At 39.4% G+C, this 24,046-nt stretch overlaps 1 long non-coding RNA gene across 1 annotated transcript; it reads left to right on the forward strand.

Annotated features, from left to right (window-relative positions):
• The first annotated feature begins 16,227 nt into the window (after positions 1-16,227).
• On the forward strand, positions 16,228-21,055 carry LOC140684885 (uncharacterized). Its single transcript, XR_012057820.1, has 3 exons — positions 16,228-16,360; positions 18,948-19,104; positions 20,693-21,055. It is a non-coding gene; the product is annotated as an uncharacterized lncRNA (long non-coding RNA).
• The last annotated feature ends 2,991 nt before the right edge of the window (positions 21,056-24,046 follow it).

A 24,046-nucleotide genomic window follows, 5' to 3' on the forward strand; every position in this document is an offset into this window, starting at 1 on the left:
TTTAAATCTGTATAAGTCATATATTGAATTCCCCTATTTGGGTACTTGGATAGGTAGCAAGAAGATGGAGAGGGAGTTGCTTTGTTTTCATATTCTGATAGGTGCTTGAAAGCTGAGGTATTAGCTGTATGTGGAAACAGATACCTTTTGGAAACAGTTACAGATTATGGGACTATTATTTCATGTTTAAAAATTAAACTTTTAAGGGGAACACATAAGTGGCAAATTTGCATGTCCATAGCTGACTGATGAGAAAAGCATAACTCTCTACCAAGTGCAGCTGTGATACAGAAGAAATTCAATGCAACGGATTTGAGAACCTACGTAGAGAGAAATTGTAGATATTAGTCAAAAACTCTCTCTGTTTTATTTGGCTAAACTACTTTAGTACACAACTGTAGTTAAAATTCCCCTCAAGTAAGAGAATAGCAGAGAAATTCTAAAACTTGGATAACAATAGTCACAAGTTTATGTAAACCAAAAGCATTGCTGCAAGCACATCATGAATAAGCTATTGTTTGGGAATTGAACTGGAAAAGCTGAAATCCTAACCAGTGAATTCTGCTCTTGTGAAAATGGGTGCAACCAAGAAAAAAATCTGCTGGTCCTCCTCTTGCAGTGTTGATGACAGAGATCCCCCCTTTTCCACTCTCCCAATCCAGGTACTGTCACCTGCCAACTTCTCTTAGGAAAATATATTTGCAGCACTTTGTTAGAATGCTTGAATCACTGATGATTGTTTCTTTATAACATATTAATCAAAATCTAGGCTGTATTGTTATATTCACAGTTTTGATAGAAACATCCTTCACGTATATAAGAAGTTGAATTTTGTCCAAGGGGAAAAAAAATTAAGGGAGGCCTTTGATTACTTCAGATCATTTTAGAAGATAGCTAAATGAAAATACCACATGAGCAGTAGGAGTGACTTTCTCAGCTGTCTAGTAGTGGAGCTGGCATAAGAAACCCAAACGCTGTGGGCCCCTCCTATTGCAACACCTCTGCTAGGCTGTTCTTTTGCATGAAAACAAAGCTCTATAGGAGGCAAGAATGCTTCTACATCTCAACACCATAGTAGCTTTTAGCTAACATACCTTATTTAAAAAAATGTTTAAAAGCTTTCTCTCTCCAAATCTCTAGAGTTGCAGAATTTTAAACTAGCACTCTAAAAGTGATGAGCAGTGGCTGTCATTCATAGCAAGAATATGCCAGCCTAGACGTTGCAGAGGGCTATTTAGGACCTACTGGTGTCTCATAAATATGTTTGGAAAATAGACCATCTAAAAACCAATTATGTGAGTACTTTTCACACAAATAAGTATATCTTATGCTGTGCTTCTAATTAGAAGGGACACTTGCATAGAAAGAAAACTTTTGAGGCAGGGGGGTCAGAAATTAAAAGGTGATTGATTAAGAGTATCTGTCTAGATGGATGTATTGCTTAACATTTGCTGTGCTTGTGAAGACAGGATGCTTGTGAAAACAAGGTGAGAGAATATAAAATAGAGGGTTAAGTTACTCAGGAGGTGTGTGCTTTGGAAGAGCTACCCCCTCAGCACCGAATGAATACATACCTACTTTACAACTTTTTAAAGTTGTAGATTTTTATCTTGTATCACTTTGTTCATCAGTTTTTGCTCTTTATATTTCCATAACCATCCACAAACTTTGCAATTGTTTTATGGAAAGAAGAGGCTTAAGTACAAAAGAGGGCAGGGATTGGAAAACATCAAAAAGTACATATGCACGATATTTCTTGGGGTGGTGGGTGTCACAAGCTACTGAAAATTAAATTCTTGCTTGATAGAAGGCCTATAGCCTTCAATGAGGTGTTGGCCCTTAGCTTGATCATCTCGCAGAAATAAATGTTTTCATTTAACAATCTGTATCTATTTTCACCATCAGCCTACTGATCAAGTTTCTTTTTATCCTTCCTTTCTTTCCTTCTTTCTCTCACTCTCTTTAATCATAAATGTAATATAATTCTAATTTCCTTTAAAAAACGCCGAAGATATTCTTGCAACCCTAAGAGTGCATGGCTGGCCAAAAAATGCCACAGAAAATGCTTCATTTAATAAAGGACTTGGAAGAAAGCTGGCTCGATTACACAGCAAATCTGCATAACAGAGGCTAAAAGAGGAAAACACCTTCTCCAGAGGAAATAGATATGTGCATAGATGAGATGGTATTCCTTTGAGGAGTATTTTATGTATTTCACAGGAAGCCAGTATATTGTCTAATATTTTTATTTCAGGCTTTACACTTTGTTTTTTGAAGCACATTTCCTTGGGGGAAAGTTTGCTTTAGTTCCTCATTCATGGCAATTCAATGAAATCACTTTGAGCAAAAGGTGAACATTTGTTAGCAATGCAGAAGAACTCCTGTGACACTTCTCTAGGATGGCATTTACACCTCCCAAACCCTTCTTGTTATGCCTGTTGCTGGCACGTAAAATGAAGCTCCACCTGCTGCAGCTGGATTCATGTCTAACTTTCTGGAACATACTGAATTTCCAGAAATGTGACTGACAAATGAAGCATAAACTATGTTCTATTACTCATCCTGAACTATAATGGGAGTATTTAAAGTTCTTTCTTGGCCCATGTCTGCTTGAGTCACTCAGATGCTCTGTCAAGACATACCTGACTGAGAAAGGCAGCAGTGGTGTAAAACCACATGAACACAGGACCAGATGCAGCTGGACACAAGCCCTTATGAACTCTTTAGGTTGTATGACCAGGGTGATACTTACTTACTTAAATGTAATATGGCTCTGCTTTTAAGCTAAGAAGAATCCCAACCTAGCTGTGGTCAATTAATCAGAGATGGCTACTGAAATTTTTACTTCAGCCATAGTTAGGCAAAGATGTGTAGACACAAGGGAAAGCAGTTAAAATTTGGTGTGAACGTGTTCTTGAAACTTGAGGACAGAGATGTGTGAGATGGAAACAGTCAAGTTGTTTTTGGAGGAAGTAGTGTGTATGGGATGGGGAGGTATCTAGGGAACTGCAGAAGGGCTAATGCAGTAATCAAACTGGAAGGTGATTGAGAGAGCCCTGAGAATTTCTCTTTTGATATGGTGGAAACAGCCAGTACTTCATCAGCAAAGGAAAAGAACAAGGTTAGGAAATGGATGGATTTATGGCAGAATAAGAGAAGTGTTTAGTCAGTAATGAGGTGATATTGTCATCACAGTGGAAAGGTTGTCTACAGGAGAGTGACAGGTGGACAAACAGAGGTTGATTTCATGACCATTCAGAGATTTTGGAGGCAGGCTGACATGTTGATTCAAGTCTGAGAAAAGAATCTCCAGGTTAAATAAGCTGATTTATGAGTACTCAACAGAGGAGTACAGAAAATTATATTAAAGACTATGAAAATACACTTACTTGTGTGTCTGTTTTCTGTGTTACAAACAACCTGTGAGAATGCCCTAAGCACTTACAGCAACAAAGTCCTGGCCTGCCCCTTGCAAAGAGCTTGTGTAAAACTGAAGTTTCATTTCACCTGCACATGGTGTGGTTGGGAATCGTTTCCTTGTTAAAGAGTACAATATACCATCATATTTTGATCAAAACAAATACATTTCATATTTCTGGAATGAGTCCAATCCTTTGCAGATAAGTCAATAAAAATATAGGCTGTGCAATGCTAATCTGTTTTACAAAAAGTGTTTGCAATCTCAAGAAAGTAAGAAAAGGACATCCTGTTTTACAACACCTTCCAAGCACACTCCTGGTAACAGACTGTCAGCTCAGACACCATATTAATGTTGGAAGAGGTGAACTTTAGCTGATTCAATATCAAAGGCTAGCTGAAATGAAATATCACTTTCATTTTTTATTGGTTTCACTTGTATCCACCTTTCAATTAAAAAGACAGATAAAAATATACAGAATGTTCTCCATGCTCCTATGCTTTTATGATAACGCAGGTATATGCCTTCATGCGCAGATCTGCAACTGAATTTGACCTTATATAAAATAAAGCAGAGAATTTTAAATTGTGGTTTATTTACTGTGTCTTTCAAACAGCTCCAAGTATTGGCATAGTCACCACATGTTTACATTTATACCCAAAAAACAGTGGGAATTTTTTAGAATTTATAGCGCTCCTACAAAACACTTTAATTTTGGTGAATTTGGCTTGTTTTGAATATAAAAAGGATCCCTCAAAAAACACTAAACCCATTTTGGACAGCTCTATTTAGATTTCTGAGTGCTTTACCAAAGGAATCAGTTCATCTGGAGTGTGGCACAGCATTGTGCCCACGAAAAAGCAATAATCTGGTCATAAATACCACCCAAGGCAGTGATAATGAATAAAGAACTCTCCCATCTACCTGCCATGTGAGCCGTGTTCACACTGGTGGAGGATGGTCCTCCAGACACAGGGCATGACCACCACGGTGTGAGATGTCCATTGGGATCCAGTGCATTGTGAGCTAGGGAGATGCACAAAACCCTGCTGCCCTTCTGATGGGACCTGCACTGTGCCCAGAAGAATTCCCCTCATGAAGATACTGCACTCTGCAGTATTCGAGCTGGCTGTCTTCTGCAATGACCTTCACACACCCCGGGAGCACAAATTCTGAAGGGTATAAAGCAATTAAAATGTGCTGTCTGCTCCTTACGGAATGAGAGGAAGGAAACTCATCAGGTTACAAAGAGCCCAAAAAACCCCACACATCTGCTCGTGTCATCGTCAGCTCACGGGATGAGCAGCTGGAGGATTCCTGGCTCATAGTTTGGATTGCTAATACAGGGGATCAGCCCATGGGAATTCATGCAATAGAAAGCTGAAGGAGATGCCTGCATTACTATAGGGAAAAGTCTAATTGTATTTATGTTCATAATTTTTACAGTCATGAAAATAGCTGCTAAAACAATAAGAGGCCTCATGGACACTTCTTGAGTAACACAAAGAGCTCAGTGGCGTTAGATCAGGAGTCAGTTTAGCCCAGAATATTACCATCTGGTGATCAAAAAGAGTATGGTCCTAAAATGAACTTAGGATAATGGCATTTATGGGGGGAAAAAAGGACATTCACTATATGGATTTATAATCAAGTTATAATTAGGAAGGAAAATTATAATTGAGGACTAAAGAGAATGTCATCTACATTATGGTAATGTGAATTATAATTGGCATAAAGACATAAAACAGGAACATGCAACATGCATTCTGCAGACTATTTTCAAAATAGAATGTGCTATAAATTAACAACTGCTAAGTGTAGGTGTCCCAACCTTAGAAAGGCTTAGGAGTTGTTTTCTTAAAAATCAAAGAATCGCAGAATCACAGAATAGTTAGGGCTGGAATGGACCTCTGGAGATCATCCAGTCCAGCCCCCTGCCAAGGCAGGGTCATCTGGAGCAAGTGACACGGGAGGGTCAGGTGGGCTTTGAATGTCTCCAGAGAGACTCCATGACCTCCTGGGCAGCTGTTCCAGTGCTCTGTCAACCTCAATGCAAAGAAGTTCCTCCTCATGTTGATGTGGAACTTCTTGTGTTTTACTTTGTGACCATTACTTTTTGAAGCATGCAAAAATATTCTGGTTTGTTAAATTATTAAATTTGTGAAATTAAAACCTTTACAAATATGTATCTGGTATGAAAAAGTTTTTATAGCTTGAGAATAGAATTTCCTTTGAAAACAGCTGATATCCTGATAATATCCAGTGGATGTTTCAAGCAGGTTTATCAGAGACCTATACCCAATCTTCCACTCATGCATTGAAATTTCATTTCTTTTACCACTGCTGTTAATGAAAACTCTACTTTTCATATTTATGAGGAAAAATAATCCTGATCACCTTTCATTTTCACAAAATACAGAACTTTTGTATTTCTACACAAAATTAAAATACTTGGAAGCAACATTAATTTGTTACTAGCAATGCATGAACAGCAAAAAGGAAGAGGCAATTATTAACTGTGCATCTCTTCCTAAGTAAAAAACACCAGAAAATTTTAAGAAAGATGTGATTGTTGAAAACAGTTCTGGTTGTTTGCAGCATAACTGCTGATAACAACAAAGGTAACTTCACTTTGCCTCAGTTAGAAGTTATTTCCACAAAGGACACTGCATTTAACAATGTCTTCCAAATACTCATAAATTTCCGATTAGGCCTGTGAAAGTGCTTGACCTTCAGTTGTTAGCTATTTCTAAGTTTTATCAGGGTATTAAATAAATTATGGAAATGGTTTAGGGAGAGGAAACTATCCACAACATGAATATGGACAGTTAAGTCTATATTGTAAGTATGAATTAAAAACCCAAGTGTCTTCAGATCTTGTATAGGAAATGAGGAAGGGGGTATAGCTACCCTATTGTAACTATAAAACTGGTGGTTTTCAGGCTTTTCCTTTCAGAAGACACAAATGGACCTGCAGAGTTAGTTTTACTTCTGAGCAAGACAGCTTAGAGAGAGACAGATCGTGGCCACTGCTAACAGAAGTGTTGAAGCTCAGGGGTGCTGGTGAAAGTTGTGTTTATTGATGTTCCCTATTCCTGATGCTCCTGTGCTGCACCATCCCACACCCAGGTCTCTGTTTCCATTCATCAGCTCCTCGGAGCTCCCCCTTGACTCCAAGGTGCATAACTGGGGGGTTTTAGTCCCTCCTCCTGCACACAAATTCTGTGCACACTCCAGGCAGGATGGAGCCCCTCTCTGAACACCCTCTGGCTTGAGATGACTGCCAACAGCTATTTCCACATTATTGTTTTCCAAGTAATTTTGATGCTTGTTGTGGTTCCATTGTAAAGAAGTTTCCCAAGCTTGGTTACCAAGTTATCATTTGATGGAGCCAAAAGGCCAGTGCATATCCAAATGTAAATCCTGAGTTTTTTTCTTCCAGCCACAAAACCTGTCCCACTACCATGGAAGAGACACTGGTTTGTAATCTGTTCCTCACAAACCCATGTTGATTGTTGTTTATCTCCTTGCTATTTTTTCCCTGTTTACAAGCAAATTGATTGATGAATTGTCACCATATATCTGGAATTGACATTAATATGTTTGTCTGTGCAACTTTTCATTCCTTTTTTAATTTTCCTGGTTTAGAACTAAGTTCTGATTTTTTCTTTTCTATGGACATTTAATACTGATCTGCTCACCTATGGCTTTCTAAAAGCAGGATGAATTACAGTAAGGGTATCACAGACTCAACCTTCCAGCTTAGCTTTTAAATGTCAAGACAATACTCAATATAACTCAATTCTTTCAAAATAAATTCAGTAGTTGTGTATTTTTCATTCCTCAGTTCATCTAATTGGAACATAATCCATATACAGCTAAACAGATCAATTTTGAATAACTTTCCTTTTTCTACTCCTTTGGTGAACAGCCCTCCTCTCTTGCCCTACAAACTCAACAACCAAAAAAAAAAGAAAGTAACATCTAAGGAGCTTTTGTTTGGTACAGCATCATTTTAGCCTTAACAATGCCATGTTGCAATGCAATATCTTCATCCTGCAAAAGATCTCAAGTAATTGGTTTCCTTTGTTGAAAGAAAAGTTGACTCTCTACTCTAGTATTTCTGGGTAAATAACTTCCATGCAGCAAAAAGAGTCAATTAGGTTGAAGTAACACTTTCCCAGGAGCTTGCAAAATGGCACTGCTCTGTCGCATGCTGTTGAAGAATAAAAAGACACCCACAAGTTCTCTGCATACAAAGTTAAAATATAATATTGAACTGCTGAGAGAAATTGTGCCTTTTCAAGTACACGCTGCCACTTCAGCAGTGTTTGTTCAAAAGTCATTACTAACCTTTGGCATCTCATCTGGGCTACTTGCCACTAATATTGCATTAATATCTGAGCAATGGTAGAATGTAAAAAAGTCAATGAGTCACAACTATGAAATGGAAAAGCTAGCCAAAATCTATGGTAGTCATCAGCAAAATCAGTAGAATATTTCAGAGATGTAGGAAAAATACTGTGTTTAGCTCTATGCTGCAAGTAGTAATTTTATGCTACTATTTTACAGTCAAATTAATCTTTACACCAAAGTAATTTCCACCTGTGCTTTTAGCTTCTAGCTTAACCTTTCCTTCAACAAAGTGTTTTGTTTGTCTAGAGAGAGATGGGATAGAGGAATCAAATTTCTTATAACAGAAAAAGTCAGTGGTTTTCTTGATGAGGATTGATCTGTGCAAACAGAGCTGTCTACATTGTAGGCCACCAACCTGACCTCACTGTGTATGTCTCCCATTAGAGTCAGTGGAAAATAATGGGCAATTCTCTTGCAGGGTCCAGCCAATGCATTTCAGCTGCCCTACCTTTGGATAAGAGGGATGAGACCTGCAGAGTGCCTGTCACTCTCCATAGACCATAAAGAAGTGCAGCCAGCTAGCTCAGAGGTAAATGCTCACGGGGCAGAAATTTCTGTTAAGAGGAATAAACACTTCCAGAAATCTGAAAATTATCTTCTGACTGCTCAGGAACAAGAAGGAAATATATCTAAAAAAGCATCTGGAATAGGTGCCAAGCTCTAGAATGCCCAAAGTAAATCATACTGCTAAAAAGGTGGCTTGTTTTGTTTTTCCCTTACATTTCCTTGCTTGTTCACCTTGGATAGCTCACCATTTGTTATTCAGGCCAAATCACAAAGAGCTTTCCCTGGTCAATTCACATGAAGCATGATGGTCTGTTTGGGACAACACAGCTCCTCCAGGCTGCATAAGGTGCTTTTTTTGTTGTTGTACTGCCACAAGTGCTCCCTGAGTCCTGGCTCAGGGAGGTGCAGGGAGGGTAGAGCCTCAGCAAAGTGTCTGTGGCCCTTCCCACACAGGGAGGCAGCCCAGAAGCAGTAAAGCCAGAGCTGACAGTAGCAGGAAAGAGAGAGCAGTCCCTGCCCACCCCTGGGTGACATTTGAGCATGGAGATCAAACCCCTGAGGTGAGAAGTTAGAAATTCAGGTGTGTTGCTCCCAGCAGGAAAGTTAATCTGTTATTATCTTCTTGCTGCCCCATCTAAATGAAGGTTGTCCAAATGGTTGAAGTTACTCTATTTCCTGGGGGAGTTTTGGGGTTTTCCTTTTGTGTCCATTAATCTCCTTCCACATTTTGAGGCTGTAGCCCTACAGACAAATAAGAGGCTAGGTGCACGTCCATCAGGTCTAGATTTTGGTTAAAAGTTACAGTAAGTCCATATAGTAAATTAAGGGTTTATATACTGAATCTGTCACTGAATGGAATCCTGCAAGCTATATCCCTGTCTTCCCCTGGATCTGAACCAGAAAAGCTGGCCTTGTGGTTTATTTCCCTATTGCTGGGGTCAAGGCCAAGAAAGCGTGTATTTATGAAATAGAGTTATCCACTCTCCTCAAGTTCTCACCAAATTTTTAACCTGTTTTAAATAGGGAAAGATTAATTACTTCATTTCTATCTAGCTGAACACACTCAGGAGATGCAACGCACTGCAGTAGCTCTTGCAGCTTCAGATAGCCATGGAAACAGGAGGCTGGGAACAGGCTAGAAATGTGCCAGGGTAACAGCCCAGATTCTCTGATTTCTCTTTCTGTGCTTGTTTTCTTGCCTAGTGGCTTCAGGAGCAGATTCTGACTGCATCTTAATGCTTTAAGAATTGTGCACTTATGAAGAGAGAAAAAAGTGCTAAATACATACATGTAAAATCTGTGCTCCATCTAATGAAAAAGATGATGGCAATCTCCTTTACTACTAATAAAAAAGATCCCAAATTCTCCTTTTCATGTGACTTGTTGATGTTTATGCAATTTGATGACATTTAGACATTGTGGGAAGATAAACAGTTCATTGGAAAATACTGTTGATGTTATCTAGGGTATATCTACGTCTCACTGCCAGCTCCATCTCCCTTTTATATGAATAACACACAGCTATGTGTTTATACATGCAACACCTTCCACAACAGCATTCTGATTTTCAGAGACGAATTTTTCTTTTTCTCGTTTTTATTTTCAGTATTTTAACTTCTTTGCTGAGTAAGCATTGACTTAGCACTTAGCATCTTACTGATGTTTTTTTCCAATAATGCTTGTCATATAGAATCACATATATACTTAAAAATGAATAAAATTAAAAGTCTTTCTAAATTCTTGTCTATAAAGACTAAAATTTTTAAATGGCCTTGAGAATTTTGTATCATGATAAAAATGGGCTATGTACATTGTAACTGTAAGTCCTGAAAATTTGACTAATAGGGAAAGAAGCTATAACTTCACCTCAACATTTTTTTACAAACACCAGAAGCAGTATAAATGTATTTTCTGGCCTCAAATGTAAAAGGACTCAAAGGCCAGATATTTTTAATGAGGTCTTACACTGATGGTTTTGGCTCCTTCTGCTTTTCACCCGTTTTTAAAATGTAGTTTGAGCCTGTATACGCTTGAGGTTTCAAATGCATCCACAGAGTGAGAAATGAGAAAAGTGCAGCAAGAGCAGGCACCTCAGCAAATTTAAATGTTTTAGAGTTGGAAGTCCCCATGTGACAAGGAACATTTGGTGATACAGAGTTGGTCTGCCTTTGTTTGCTTCCCAGGGATGCAACGGACATAGAAAAAAGACAGGCTTGTGCACATTTCCCCCTGAGACATACACTGACAGAAAGTCATTAAATGAGTTCTAGCCCAAAACATAAGGAAGAAGTGAGCCTAATTCGTGCTTAAATCTCTGGTGATATTTTTCCAGGGCTGAGAACATGAAGAGGGTTTTTTTTTCAGTTTACTCAGAAACTTCTGAGAAGTTGCAAATATTGTCTGATGTTTTTTGAATATATATTGCATACATTTCCATGCCGTTTGTTCTTGAAGGGAGTGCAAATCCCCTATGGATTAGTTATGGAGAAAAAATGGTGGTGACATTTTGAACTATTTGTCCATTGTTTCTGAAATATTCATCTCTTTCAGTGCCTAAGCCAATTCTACTGCTATGGCTGCAGATATAAATCTCCACTGTCATTGGAGCTAAACTGGTGTATAAAAGCAGCAAGTAGGGAGAGGAAATAAAACCTGTCCACTGGAGCTGAAATTGAGTCTTTTTCTTTCTCCTTATTTGGTATTTGTAATCTCAATTCTTAAATTCAGTGTAACTGAACACACTACAGAACGGTCAAGAAAAGATATTTTATGATCTTCGAATGATATGTAATGAAATAGAGAAAATTACACCTAGAAAAGAGACTCTCAAGCTGGAATAGGCAGGACTTTCTCTTTCCAGTAGCCATCTGATTTCATGACTTGGACATCAATTTATAAAATTGATAGCAGCATTTTAGTATAGATTGTAAGATAATTTAAAAAAATTTAAAACATATAGGAAAGTGTAAAAGCAGAAGCTTTTACATAAAAGGAGAGACCTTGTGAGAATCTATCTGCATGTAGCTGTCACTATGTTGAGTTCTTCTCCATGGAGTGGAGCCAGGGCTGGTGATGCTGGGAGGCCTTGTGGAAAGCACGACAGAGGGAAAGGCCAAGCACTCCCCATGACTCAGCTCATCTTCCTGCTCTAAATGTCCTCTTGCTACAGTCACACTGCTTAATTTTTCATTACTCATAACAAGAGACATCTGAGACTGCCAAGAGAAATTTAAAACAAAGGAGATTTTCAAATTAAAAAAACATATAAACTCTAAAAATACTAGGAGTAGCAGCAATCTATTAATTATGTAGAAAACTAATGATTATTTTAGAGAAGAATTCCAGATCTTTCTCACAGAGTAAATGTGTATATCTTTATTGTTCCAGCCATAAAATCAGAATAATTTAATAACACTTTAGGCAATAAATATTAGTGTTTTCCCGAGGAAGTGGTGAATAGCAATCTGAAAATAATAAAGGCAGTTAAAAGAAAGCCACATAACATAAGCAACCTCTGCTTAACTTCACCATGTCTCTGGAGGTGCCTCATCACACTTTCCTGCTTAGATAAGGAGATTTTGGGTTAGTGTCTTCTTGTCATTCCCACCTGGTCACACAAGACTGCATAGAGCCAAGGTGCACTGACCCTGAGCAAGGTGGGCATTGCTCAGGTGGCAGCAGAAAGCCCTGCTGAGACTCCAGCACAGGGCTCTGCCTGTCCCTGAGCCCACCCATCACCTGCAGCAGAGCAGTGGGCTCGGTGCTGAGCAGTGGTTTTCTCTGGTGAGGCAGTCCTGGAGAGTATAGGAGCTGACATCTCCAGGCAAACGTCATTTGTCATGAGTTGAGGAGTACCAGAAATGCATTACAGAGTTTATGCCCTGGTTAAATATGAAAGAGGCTACATACACACCTGAGCAAGATGTGCAAAAATGATAGCATTTGGTAACAGATGGCCACTTGAAAGATTTATAAAACTTCCCCTAGCCTTGAGAAGAGAACTTGTAATGCACTTACTCTGTTTGGATGGCAAAAATTCATGGTCCCTGCAGGTTAGGGCTTCAGTTTCTGGGAAGAGGGCTGTCACCTACTTGTACCTACTAGAACATAGCACTGAGTTGTAGCAAACTTAATGTGTCATATACCTTGTGTCATCCTCTTGATTTCATCTGGCTCCTTTGAATCTGTCCTCTCCCATGCCTACCACAATTTATCTCTACTTTCCAGGGAGTTGTTTAATGCTCCCTCCAGGTCCCACACAGGTGTCCCTCTGCACTTTCTGTCTGCATCATACTCTCCATAAGTGTTTGTGCAGATGAAGAATTGCCTTGGTTGTATGCATGGGCAGAAAGAGAGGTTAGGGCATGTGACCCAGAAGTGTGATTCTCAGTCCCAGATCTGACCTGTCTTCCTGGAATCCAGTTTGGGATTTTCCACTGCCAATTCAAGCAGAATATTATTTGAGAGAAAATTTCTTCTCTCTCTTCCCCACTTCATTCCTGCTCTTTCTCTTCCTTTTGACTATTTCATTATCCTGCCTGCTTATTCTTGTTGCTTTGGTGTTACCTGAAGTTTCTCTCAGTTCTCACATCAAGAGTATGCAAGACTATTCCATACAGTCTGTCAAAGATACAGCCTTTCTTATCCATCCATGCAACTAAAATTCTTGTCCAGGGTCTAAGCTGTCACCTCACATCTCAAACTAAAGCAGCCTTTCTAACTCTTATCCACTCAGAATAATTTTTTACATCCAATTTTCCTAACCTGCCACATTAACAATAGCATCCTTGTCTTTGTAAATCCTCATTAACCTTCCAGAGAACCAACATCTGCTTTCTTCTCAAGGTTTCCTTCTGTGATTTATCCCTTCCCATCTTCTATACAAATAAACACTCTTCTTTGGCCTGAATACCAATCTTTCACCAGCTTTCACATTTTATAAAACAATTATTTTAATTTTTTAATGCTATTCTAGTGCTTGGAAAAGTCTACCCTGCAAAAGTACTTTGTTATTTCTCATCAGATCCTACTTCAACATCTTCCTCGGCTGCAAAACCAACAAAAATTAAGAAATACACCGCTCCTGTGGTTGTACCACTGCAATGCTGATTAATAATACCTCCTGAGACATTAATAATGTCTCCTGCACCTCTATGGACCTGCATTTGTTTGGTCTCTCAAATTGTAGATCCAGTGGGTAAGGAATTAGGGCTTTATTCTGTGTTTGGCTGGTTCTGCAATGTGCTCAGAAAGTAATTGACCCTTGTGTCAGCATCTTATCAATGCAATTCCAAAAAGGGCACTTTCACTCCATCCCCCATCTTCAGGCTTTTTGTTGAAATTAATAGCTGAGTGAGACAACTACTAAAGAATTGAAAGTGGAGTTCTGTAGTGCTGCCTCATATTGTGTTAAAGAACAAAAGACCTGTTATTCAATTAATTTTCCTCCTGTGAAGTAAGATAGGTACACCTAGGCCAGCACTAGAAGTTAATCCTCCAATCAGTCTTAAAAGCTTCCAACAAAACCACTTACCCAAATGAGGATGTTTCACAATACACTGCTGAACTATTGTCCTTTTGTTTCTATTAATATCAAGTTTGATTCTCTGTTTCTGCAAAATTAAGCCAACAGCAACTTTCCCTGTCTCCTTCAATTGGTAAAACAATTCATTTTATTGTGGTTTCTGCAGAGGGTTCTTTATATATTTGAAAATCGTCTCTGTTCTCACTAGAAACAATAGATTTTTTTCAGTCTTGCTTTATAGGTTGCATTGTGCAGTTCTCTAGTCTTTATTGTTTCTTTCTTCTCTGTTATTTTGCTCTTTTACTAAACTTGCTGTTCAGAGCAGAGCTCAGTGGTTCCTTACTGACCTAATCAGTATCAAGCAAATAAGTAAATGAAAACAACAACTTCCTGTAATAACTTATATATGAATACATCTGGGAATGTCATTAACCATTTTCAAGGCAGGATCATGTTGCTAATTTATATTCAGCTCATGATATACAATGCCCCCAGGACCTTTGCTGGCAGAGTTGCTGCTTCACCAGTTATTCCTCATTTCGTATTTGTGAGTTTGATTTCTCCTTGCTAAGTGCATCACTTTGCACCCATCTTTATTGAATTTCATCTTATTGATTTCAGGTCCTTCAATTTATCATTTTGAATTCTGATCCTGTCCTTTGAGGTGCCCACAACCCCTGCTAGCTTGGTAGGATGGTCAGCTGTTATAAGCATACAGTGTATTTTGTCATCCAGATCATCACTGAAAATATTTTATAGACTCATATTTAGATCTGACCCGACTTGAAATTCCCTCCTATACTGACAGTGAGACATCCATGCTTTCAGAAGGGGTTTTCAATTAGTCTTGCATCCATTTTAAACCACTATTTTCTTGACCATATTTTCCAATATTCCTATGAAAATATTGCTGAAATGGTCAAGGAATAAAATAACTGGGACTATCCATTTGCATGTGAAGCAAAGTTTCAGAAAAAAACCCAAAACTTCCCAATTTAACTGGAATAAAAAAAAAAAAAATTAAAGGTCAGGAAATAATCAGAAGTTGTACTCTGTTGCAGCCTGTTGGGAAGATTGAAAGAATAATTAAGCTATCAGATAAGCTGATAAGAGCACTAAAAGTTTAAAGAAGTTATAGTGAAATTAATGCATTTCTGAGATTCCATGCAAAATCCAGCTTTGTGAAAGGGATAACAGAAAATGTCCAGCTTCTTGATTAAATGCAAATTAGAAGAATCCAGGTATTAAACTAAGTGAGCTTTAAGATTTATAAATAAATATTTTGTGATTAAAACTAAGAACTTCTGAAAATATATATAGTCACATTACAATGCATCAGCTTTTAAAGGGGGATGGAGAGTTAAGCAAAAATATGTAAAAGGAAACTCCTTGACATTTTGTGGAGCCACAGAAATGGCCAAAAGAAAACCCTCAAACAGATTCATAGAAAATAGTCCTGTCAGGGCCTGGTAGGTCACCCAGAGCATCCCCAGGGCAGGATCTCCATCAAAACCTGTTGTGAGAGATGTGAGTCTGACCTCTTCCCAAAACCCTCCTGTGCTGGGGTCTCTTTGGGATCTGCCAGCAATCAACTGCTCTGCTTCACCAACTCGAATGTTTTAGAGTCTTTCTTGAGGAACAAACCCCTCTTTCCTTTCTGTAACTTCAGTCCTCTACTTTCAATCCCAGTCCCAGCAGACAAGAAGAGCAATTTGGGCTGGATACAGCATCTGTCAGCACTGTGCCTTTCAGCAGCCTGCTGTCAGGAGGAGTGCTGAGCATGGAGTGGGGATAAAACACATCATCACAGGGCAGAGAGCTCTGCAGATTGGTGAAAAACACTGCAGAATCTCCTATTCTGGACAGCCTCAGACCCAACAAATGAAGTAAATTTGATGATTGGGAACAAAATCTCCTTTATCCTGGTCAAAATGAGAGACACTACAGTACAGGGGCGGACAGCTTTTTTTCATGTGGGACATTATGCTGTGGTGAAATCTCATTTTTCAATGTCTTATCATTGATCCTTCCTCCTGTTAGTTCACCATGGCAACATTTTGGTCCCATTACTGAGTATACAATTAAGATTTCAGATTTCTAATTTCAGACTGCAGATGTACTGATGGATATGAAGCACCCACGCCTGAGATGTATTATGTGTGCTACACAGGCAGATCCTCTGCAGCAGAAATGTATGCTTGCTTTTTCACCCATTACACTGCCATGATAATGTTTTCCTCAAACCATGCATCAGCCAGAAGAGAAGTGGAAGGCAGTGAGGCAACAAGAAAGTGGGGCTAGCAGCAGAGAGGCAGCTGGGGCAGGAGGGCAGGTGTGGATAAGGGTAGGGGTACATCAGAATGGTGGACAAGGATGGGAGAGTGAGGGTGCAGAGCAGAGATGGAGAAAATAAAAAAAAAACAAAAACCTCAAAAAAGTGGCAGATGGAGTCTACTAAGGACTCAGCAGGATGGAAAGGAGATGATGTGGGCAAGGTAAGTGTTAGAGAAAAGGTGGCCTGTGATAAGAGGCATGATTAGGGTGGGGGAGAAACAGTTTGGGTGGAGGGAGGCTATGAGGAAGAGCCTCAGGAGGTAAAGAGGGATGGCTTGCTCTTCTCAGCTGTAAACAGAAATTAAATGTTACCAACATCTGAGTAGCCAGAATCTGCCTAGGCATCTGCCTTTTCTGCCTCAGATAATTGGAGATTATTGTGGCAGGCTTCCTCAAATATTACTACACTTGTGAAATATAACTCTTTACAATTTAAAAATGAGCCGCATATCTTGAGGGACAAGCATTATATTGAGAGTTTTTAAGATATGAGCTTGGCAATGAGATTGTTTTCAGAAAAAGCATTTCCTCTCTGCTTGAATTCTCCTTTATCTTAAAAAAATGAAAGTAAAATGTAATAAAATGTATCAGAATGCCTGACACCTAATCACATAGCTTCTTATTTGTATTCAGCAAAAATCCTTCTGAGGCAGCAGTTATTAAGTGAACAGAATCCCATAATGCTTTTTAAATATCAGGAGCAGGAGCAGCAAAGCACAAGGGAAGTGAAACTGCTGTCTCATGGCTCTCTTGTTTTACCAAGCCAGTGCCCAGTGCACATTGCATTTTTGGTGTTTGAGTTGAGCCTCCTGATCCTTGGTGCTCGTGGGGAAGAGAAGCAGGCTCCAGTCAGTTCTAGGGGAAGTCTGGTTTGTCAATAGTGTGGCCTCTTTCAGACAGCATTTTGGAAAGCTATTTATTTCACTCTCACCATGGTGGGATCTCTGAGTAATAGGGAAGACTGTAGATAGAAAAAAGACGATGGAGAGAAAAAAAAACCAAAAAAAACCAAAAAAAAACAACCAGAAAGAAAAGAGCAACTGTCTCCCCTTTTTGCTTTTTCAATTCCAAAACTCAGGTTCCTTTAGTCCAGACAGGAGAGAAACATAGGGCTTTTGGGGTAAGTGATGTTCATGACTTCCTGCCTGACTGCCACTTAGGGGGGTGTAGTCTGAGGTTCCCCCTTTGCAGTTGGCTGTGGCCGTCTATTTACTGTGAACCATTGTGATGCCATTGCATTTCCATGAGACCGCCCAGCCCTTGGTGCCTCACAGGCTTATGACCACACTTGACTCAGCAAGAAACATCGAGGCTCTGCCTTGTGCAGGGGTGAGGAGCCAGCAGCTCTCCAGCTGTGATTTGGGCCCAAGAATCTGCACTGTGCTGTGGAGGACAGGGGACCAGGACATCTCCTGGGTTGCTGGCACAGCCACCAATGCCTTGGCTACTTTTCTCTTGAACTGAAGGCAAAGAACCACAATGAATGTGCTCTTGCCTGTTCAATCCCCAGGGTGGGCAGGGTGGACCTCTGCACCCCTCTAAAGTGCAAGAGCCTCTGAGCAGTGGGGCTAAGGTTGCCAAGGGACCCACAAGGCAAGGATGGGGCACAGTCACCACCCTGGAAAGGCTGCCTGTGCCTCAGAAACAGCAGAGGAGTCTTTGCCAGCTGCCCCTCATGTTTCTGCTTCATGAGAGGGAAGGATCAAGGACAGCCAGCAGCACTGGGATAATCCCTGGTGCAGTGTGAGGGGGCTGGGTCATGGCTCCTCATGTGTGCTGTGGTAAGAAGCTGACAGCTGTCTGCTTTGATAAAGCTGAATTTCGTAAAGGACCCATCTTTCTGCAGGTTGCTGCACTGTATATGAAAGTGTCAACAATAGCTAAGAATCTTTTGCATTCCAGACATAAGAAATACTAGGACTTCCACATTTATATACTTTTGAAAAGCTGATATAAATGCATAAAAGAAAGCTGCAATCCATGGAAATTACTGCCCTAAATTTTGTGTCCCCGTATCCTAGTAAACTTAGAGGCGCACAAGAGCTTCTTTTAAGGAGAGAAGGGAAAATCCAAACAAGCAGGCAAGCTCACAGACTGCTTAGATGTGAATTGCATTTTCTTTCTTCTTGATTTTGTGAAAACCTGCTTGCACCTGAGAAGAGGAAAAGTCTATCTTCAGCTGCCCTATTTACACAACAACAGTGTGACCAGGAAATCAATGCACTTAGCAGAAGAGAAAAGTATCTCGTAGTAACTAGGTCATAAACACTCGATCTCTCTTTTGCCTTGAAGCCCTGCTCTTCTTTTTTATTTTATTTTGTGTTTCAGTACAAAAACACATTGCTCTTTCAAAAGCTTCATTGCCAAACTTCTCCCTGATGTGAGCTTTTATTTTCTGAGCACTGGTGCATTGCCTATTACAGGATGTGTATACGGTATGTAGTGTCCATCAGAGAATGAGAGGAACAGAAAATACCAAGGCCTTGTATTGCAATATCCCCTTCCACAAATCATGCTAATAAAATATCATTCCCATGATCTATGTTGAACATTTACTCAAGGGCCAGATAACCCTTACCCATATTATATTATTATGTTTTATTGATAAATGTGATAGGTGTTTTACAGGGTTGAACACACATGTTTTAGTGATGCAAGCTGAGATAATGTGGATGAAGAGAAAGGCAACTTGACCTGAAAATGAGCAAGCCACCTTACAATTCTTACAGTTTTTCTTTCTCCAAACAGGTTTTACAGCCCCAGTGCAAGAGAGTGGGTGGGTCTCAATTCCAATCACTGTGCCTTTTTCCCCCCACAACCCCACCAAGATCATTCCCTGTTGTGTGACTGCCATTACTGGAGGTACAACACGGTCCCATGAAATCCTCCATGGGCAGTGAGACAGGTAAACAAAAATACTCAAGTTATTCATATTTTGATTATTCCAGTCATCTCAAGAAGGGTAGTGGTAAAAGTTTGATTATTAAATTCTGAGAAGGTAGTAAATCAAACACTGCTGCAGAAGACTGCCATGGCCTGAAAATGTGGCAGTGTTGAGATCAGAGATTAAATGGTGCTTCCAGAATGCTACAAAATGAAATTTGTTTTTGCAACAGGAATTCTAATGTGTCTGAGCAAATGTATTCACAAACAAGGACACTCAGTGCAAGGGGAGACATGCTTTGCAGAAGTAATGACAAAGGAGAAGTTAAAGTTAATGGGTAGCTAATGAAATGGGAATCAGCAACAAGGCAGAGCTGCACAGACTCCTTTGCCCACATAAACTCTTGATAATTCCAACAGCAATTCCAGCTTTCCTCAGAGATATGTCCTGGATGACAGGAACAACACTCTGGGTAGAGTTACAGGATATGTTACAGTTCTTGACAGCACAGCCTGACCATTGCTGAAGTCAAGACTTATGGGTGGGTGGGGAGGAAGAGGAGGAGGAGAAAGTTGCTATTTCCTAGAAAAAGTTTGACACAGTGAACATCCTGGCAGATGGCACCTGGGTCTCTGAGAAGTCAGCAAGCCTGAGAGGAGACCTGTTAGTGCTGGGAAGTATGGAGGGGATGGGTGAGGACAGACCATGAAAGAGAGGAGAAAAAGTAATGATGTGTTGGTTCTGGCTCTTCATCTTGATGATATGCTGCTGTTGTGCCTTTTTTCTTGTTATTGTTTATTCTAAAGAGAAATTAATAGTAATTTAAAAAGTGCAGAACTGCTTGGCTCAAAAGATTGCTTTTACCCAGGCTGCATATTCAAAAGGGAAAAAGCCTTTCTCCAGTTTTGTTGGAGAAAATGTGTTTCTGCATAAAAGTCCCCAGGTATGGAAAGAGGCAGACGCATGTACACACAGTTTTTGAGATTGGTATAGTTTATGATTAAGTGCAGGCAAGCTGTTCTTATTTTCACAGTGGAGGCTACAAATGTCAGTCCTGCAGTTCAGTGAGGGAAACTGTAATTTAAAGTTTCATGTGGGAAAGATCTGAAGTATTTTGGCAACCACTTCCCTTAAAACTTTCTCTTTATTTTTAAAGGGAAAAATATTTGTTGTTACTGAATTCATCATACCTGACAGGAGTTTGTATAAACCTGCACAAAGCAATTTTTTATCCTGGTTTATGCCATTAATGGAAAAATTTCACTGAAAGAGATGAAGCAAATTTTGTATTTAAAAATAATAGAGAAAGTAAATTCAGACATGATAGATTTCAAAGAGTATTGCAATTGTGAAATATTTAAATATGGATTGTTTTGAAAAAAAATGTATTGTTTACAGTAATTCTACCAGTTGCATTTCTGACATGGATGTTTTTGGAACATTTAATCCATCTAGTTTGATAAGAAGTGTTTATGTGCCAGTGCTGAAAACAAGGAAATTATCTAAAGTGTGACTATAGAAGGTAATTTCTCTGCATCCAGTGTGGTTGTAATTCTTCCTGAAGTTTTCTGTCCAGACCTTCAGAACTTTATCTTGATTTCTCTACCAGCTTAAACAACAGCAGCATAACAGCATTCCTGGATCAAATGAAGCACATTGAGCAAAGTGACAGAGTGACAGATGAAAGCTTATGTCTGCAAAGATCACAGAGGAGACCAGGAAAGCAAGTCTGTAGAATTCTTCATCTTGTCTACTCTAGGAGATGAACTTCCAGGGATGTCTTTGTTTAAGCAAGACTTTTTCACCCCCTCAGTGCTCTGGTCCCCATTTTCTGCTCCTGCTTATTTGAATCAGTGCATTCCCACAATCCAAGGAAAAGGTGGATTTAAACAAGTAAAGGAGCCTTTGGACATGTCCTATACAGATCAGCAACCCAAAGCCCAGGAATTACAGACCCCTAGTCTATCCCAAAGCACATCTTTGATATTCAACAGAGGCTTTTACCCCACGGACATAGTGCATTTGTCAGAGCATTAAATCTGTGTTAAAAGGAAACTCTTTCATACCAAAGCTGTCAGCACTGTCATTTTAGCTGCCTTTAATGACAGAAGTATGCAATGTGAGACCAACCTTATTTTAATTTCATAACTGCTGACTCTGAAAAATCACTATTCTCTGGCCTTTTTAAAGTGTTTTCTCTCATAACAATTACAGTTTCGTTAACAGTATAAATTATCACTTGCAAAAAGCTGCAAATTACAAGTTACATATTTCCCAAGCCTGCTTTGCCCAGAACATGTCTAGATTAAAAGGAAATCCTCATGTATTCTACCACCGTTGGTAAGGACTCAGGGAAAGAAGAACATTCCTTCCATCATAGATTTCATTGTGTGGTAAATCCTTCCTCATCTAGATATTATAGACTGTATCATAATATATTGATCTTAATTCTTGGTGGGTTTTCACACTAAAAACTGTTTTCCTTTGGGTGTTGGTCTTGTTGGTTTTGGTATTTAATGATTTTTTAGGTAGGGATTTTTCATTAATTTTAATCAAATACAACATTGTGGTAGGAGATGGAGAAATTCACTGCAACATCCTTATCCATCACAATATCTCTCCTCATCCCCATGGTGAATCTCATACCTTTGAATGGGGGCCAGGAATGAGACAGGAAAGGCAAGTGGCTATCCAATTGTCTGACTGTGTCTGTGCTGCAGAACCTCTGCACAAAGTGGGACTTCAAACTGATAATAATATAAGTTAAATTGATGTGTGTATTATGTTGTTTATAGTCCAATGACATTGAAAATGTTGGTTTTTAGTTACTAGTAATAAGTTAAACGTAACTGCTCAGAGAATTTGACTGTGGGCTAAAAGTTCCAAGGAATACTCAGATAATACAGTGACTTACTACAGCTACTAAAAAGAAGATAAAACACGTAATTAAAATTCACTGAGGGAATATTCTCTTGAATAAACATGTGTACTCTACAAATACCTTTACAGAATGTTATCTTTTCTAGTAAAATATCTGAAGGGCAGGAAGTAGCTCTATGAGAAAACAGTGAAGTTGTTCTCTGCATAAGGCAACACTCAGTGCCTGGTAGACTACAGAAAGGGTTTGTACACCTGGCGATAGTGAGCAACCATTGAAGTGGGCAGCTACTTAGCAGAGTAGGCATGGACCTCTGTCAGCAAAAACACTCAAAACTTTAACAGTCTTCCAAGCATAGCATACAGAAGTGGAAACCTGCTGGCATATATCACACAGCTGTATGATATTATTAAATATAATTATTATTAACAAAACACAGCTGCTGGCTGATGTAGATCCAGCCTTTCTGAGCCATCTGTTTTTCTGGAGGACTTTAGTTAAGAGAACCAAAGCTGTTCTGGCTGTCACCAGGGTGACCATTTTCTGCCAGTTGTTTTATGTCTGTGCCAGAAAAGTAACCACCTAGAAATCCCAGCGCTGACTTTAAAAGCCTGAGAAGTGTCTCCTCTTTCCTCCCCCAATAAACATGGCTTTTTTCCTTTGTGTTGTCATTTCTATTAAGAGGTGTTTAAAGTTAAATAGGCACTCCTCTAAAAGCAAAACAAACAACCAAGAAAACCCCAAACAACAAAAACAAAAGTCATTTTGAAGCAGTACTTAGCATTTTCTGTTGATATGTGCTGATTGGTATCCAGACTCCATGCAGCTCCCATGGTCTGCCAGCCTAGGAATGGTGACACTTCTGAGGTTCAACCCTTCAAGAGGGGGCTTCTACTGAATTGCCAAGACTTAAAACTTTCCAGCATTTAGTTTATAACTTCCTTGGACTAATTAGTTTCTGCAACAGCTCCTCAAGCCTTTCACATTGTTACAGTATTTCATCAATTTCAATATTGCTTCCAGTACAGCTCAGTCTGTCTTGAAATGGAAGCAAGTGAACGATTAACCCATTCAGTGATTTTACTGCACTATAATGAAAGTTGTTCATTAGTCCAATATTTGGCACAAGAAAATTATTTCACCTAACCTTGCACAGGTACCAGTTAATTTGTGATCATAATGTGCTTTTGCTGCATTTATAAAACATAAACAAAGCAAAAAATTTCTTTTGCAAATATTGGAGTGTTCTGACTTCATTAATATATCATCAAGTGCATTTTTAAACTGTTTAACCAACAGAAGCATCTTTAACTTTTCTCTGGTGCTTTTGCAGTGGACATTGTGTCCCATCTTAAAAACAAGTAATTACATGCCACAGCATCCAAACTAAATAAATGAAGTATTGAGTACCAGATCTGGGAATAGTTAATCCATTTCCATAGAAGAACTCTGAAAAACATTTCAGCATCTGAGAATTTAATTCAGTTAGTTCTTTCAACGTTTACCTTCTTGCAACAGCAAGAACTACCTAATAAATAAGTTGTTAAAATGAAATGTCTCTTTTAGACTTCATTTTCTCCACACTCTTCTGTCAGTTGACAGTGACCAATAGATAACCTTTCCACAGTAGGGCTGAGGACTACAGATATTCCAGAATGTTAAGACATTTCTGGTGTCTCTGACTGACAGCAGCGTGGTCTTGAGTGGAAGAAGAGCAGTGCTCTAAGCTGCCCTGCAAAAGCTGATTTCTTCCACATGCCCCATTGCTCCTGCCCCAGAGGAGTCTCTGTATGTGTCAGTCAGTCCAACAGGAAGGTGAGTTTTCTATTTACAGCAGTTCTCTAAGTCTCTTGGGAGCATTAGCTAAAATCTTCCAGGCATCCCTGATTCAGGCTTCACTGCTTTTCTCCTTTCCAGTCTGAAGCTGGGGCTTGCCTTCTGACCTCTAAAAAGGTTCAGGTACATACATGTCTAAATCCCACCAGAAAATGAGACTGAGGCATCGGTGTCACCATGGCCCCTGGATACTGATGCATGGCTCGTGACAGAGCTAGTCTTTTATGCCATATTTCTTTCACATCTTGA

The sequence above is a fragment of the Taeniopygia guttata genome, chromosome 1 (assembly GCF_048771995.1).
Source record: "Taeniopygia guttata chromosome 1, bTaeGut7.mat, whole genome shotgun sequence".
NCBI lineage: Eukaryota > Metazoa > Chordata > Aves > Passeriformes > Estrildidae > Taeniopygia > Taeniopygia guttata.